The sequence below is a fragment of the Chrysochloris asiatica genome, unplaced genomic scaffold, assembly GCF_000296735.1.
Source record: "Chrysochloris asiatica unplaced genomic scaffold, ChrAsi1.0 scaffold00064, whole genome shotgun sequence".
Lineage (NCBI taxonomy): Eukaryota > Metazoa > Chordata > Mammalia > Afrosoricida > Chrysochloridae > Chrysochloris > Chrysochloris asiatica.
This window is the reverse complement of record NW_006408582.1, coordinates 1,925,297-1,928,470: the sequence shown is the minus strand read 5'-3', so window position 1 is coordinate 1,928,470 and position 3,174 is coordinate 1,925,297.

Here is a 3,174-nt window from a genome sequence, read left to right as displayed (position 1 = left end):
TAATACATCTAAGCTAGCAGGTGCCTTTTTCAAAGATCTTTTGGATAGTCACAGTATTCACCCAAAGTCCTGATGAATTCTGTTGACTCTGGATCCTAAGTATCCAGTCCGTGACTTATTCCCATCTCCAGTGCCACCACTGACTTGCCACAACTCCAGCAATAGCCTCCTTTCTGATCTCTGTGCCCAGCAATCCAGTGGTGTTTCCATAACCATAGCAAATGATCAGACTGTAGATCAGATCATGGTATCTCCCTTCTGAAATCTATTCACTAGCTCCCCATTACTCTTGGGATTAAATCCCAATGTGGTCCACAGTACCTCTGCTTAGTCTTGGTCCTCACCTCTTTCTCCCTCCCCAGCCACTCCTCAGCATCCCACACACCTGCTCCCTCCCACTTGGGGCTAGCTGGAGTTTTTACCTCCCAAGGGAAGCCCCACCTGCTTCTCCTTCACAGCACAGTTATTATTTTCTTCTTCTTTGTGATTTTCTTTGATAGCTATCTGTTTTCCTTCTAGGCTCCAGGCTTGCGTCTGGGGAAGGGCAGGAACCACATTAGCAAGCAGGAGGTTTCAGTCTGGACTCTGCATTCTCCAGGCTCCCTGCTGTCCCTGACCACAAGCCCTTGTGCTGAAGACCAGACTTTAGCTTCACTGCTCACCAGTGTATACTGGGCCCTAGCACATGGTAAGTGTTTCAGCCTTCTTGTGGTGCCTTCCAGACTTAGCCCATCTGGAAGTGTTTGTTCCTATCCTCACCCTCCTAGTTCCTCATTTGGCATGCGGCTCCTATTTCAGGCTAGAGATACTTTCTCATGGGTGAAGTGTCTTACATCTTCAACTAGACAGGCAGTCTCTCCAGAATAGGAGTGACACCTTACATTTATGACTCCCGTACTGCCTGGCATATGAGGTGTCTACCTGTTATTTATGAGCAGGAGGGTGATCAGTGGTAAGGACTATGAAGGGAGGTGGTAGGGGAAGGAGAAAGAACTAGGTCCATGTTGGAATAGTCTCAACTACAATGTGGAGATATTAGAGTATTCTAATGAGTTTTACTTATAGCTCTAGCATAGTGCAAAGTCACAAAAATAATATTTTCAAAGAATATTCAATATAGGAAAACTACCATGAGTTCTGAATTTAAACTAAGTGACTATTTAATGATTAAAGTAAGTAATAATTAACTAAGACTAGAGGAATCCCTGGGTGGCATAAGGAGCTAACATGTTCTGCTGCTAACAGAAGGGCTGGAGGTTTCAGTCTACTCAGAGGTGTTTTGGAAGAAAGCCCTGGAGAGCTAGTTCCAAAAACTCAGCCATTGAAAACTCGATGGTGCAGTCTTCTCTAACATACATGGGCTCATCACTGAGTTGGAGTTGACTCCATGGCAATCTGTAAATGAAAACTGGAATACTAAATCCTATATACATTGTTGTTGTTGTGAAGTGCCATCGAGTTGGTTCTGACCCATAGTGACCCTGCATAGGGTTTCCAAGGAGCGACTGGGGAGCTTGAACCACTGAGCTTGTAGTTCAAACGGCTTTGCAGTCTGGTGCATTAACCCACAGCACCACACCAGGACTCCCCTATATACATTAGGAGACCTTTAGTTCTGCAAATGACCTTTAAAGAGTTAAAAAGCAAAGATGTCATTTTGAGGACTAAAGTATGCCTGACCTAAGACAGGATATTTTCAATCAGCTCATATGCATGACAATCAATAAGGAAGGCTGGAGAAGAATTGATGCATTTGAGTTATAGTGTTGTAAGAGAATATTGAAAACAACATGGGCTGCCAGAAGAATGCTCAAATCTTACTTAGAAGAAGTACAGTTGGAATCCTCCTTGGAAACCATGTTGATGAAACTTCATGTCATGTACTTTGGAACCAGTCCTTGAAGAAGGACATCATGCTTGATAAAGTAGAGGATCAACAAAAAAGAGGAAGACCCTCAAGGAGATGGATTGACCCAGTGACTAGAACAGTGAGTTCAAACAAAACAATAACATTTAGAATAGTGCAGGACTGAGTGGTGTTTTGTGTTTTTACACATGGGGTCTCTATGAGTCAGAACCAACTCAGTGGCACCTAACAAAAGCAACAATTTATATACGTGTGTGTGTGTGTGTGTGTGTGTGTGTGTGTGTGTGGAGAGAAAAGACTGGTAGGGTATATGTAAATATTAACTGTAGTTATCTCTGGGTGGTAAGATAATGGAGGATATAAATTATCTTCTGTATACTTGCATTACATGTCTACATTTTCCACATTGAACTATTTCTATAACTAGAAATATTAAGAAATACTAAAAAGAAAAGATGAACTTCCTGAGATCATCTACTTTGTATGTGGAACTGCGTTGTATGTGAAGAACTCTGAGAACAGAGGTGGGGAGACCAGTAAAGACTGGGAAGGGTCTCAGTGGGCTAGAGGTGGCAGAGTTACTTCTGGACCTCTTCCTTCCATCCAGCTGGCCAGTTGAACCAGGAAACATTGGAATGAATCTATAAGGATGAGTCTGGACTTCCTGACACCACATTGGTTCAAGCACTACTTTTTGCATTAGCCTTGTCAATTCAATTTAACTTTCATGAGGCAAGACATGATGTACGACAGAGCTGGTAGAGGTGTCTGAGCCTGTTTAGTGACTTCATTGTATCAGCTGACAGCCAACTCACCAACATTAGCACAGCACTTTACAGGTTACAGACAGGGTTCATTTGAAGTGATCTCAAGATGAATTAGACACATCACCTCTTTTGAACCTACAACAACACGTGAAACAGGAAGTTAACCCACACTGTTCCCTTCAGACTAATGACTCAAAGTCATGTGGAAAGCAACCTCAGTGATCATCCCAATACAACAGAGACAGTACAGTCCTACAAGGAAAGTTTGTCTATTTCCTCTCCACTCCTTCTCTTAGTCTCCCTGACATTTTTCCCTTCTTCTCATTCCTGCCAGTCTATGGAAGGAAGGCTAATTCATACTAAGGCCAAGATTTGTGCATTAAAACATGAGCAGATAAACTAATAAAACCAGCAGATCTGAATTTTAAGTAGTTAAGGAGCTCTGGTAGCGTAGTGGCTACGAATCGGGCTGCGAACCTTAAGGTCAGCGGTTCGAAACTACCAGCTGCTCCGCGGGAGAAAGATGAGGCTTTCTACTCC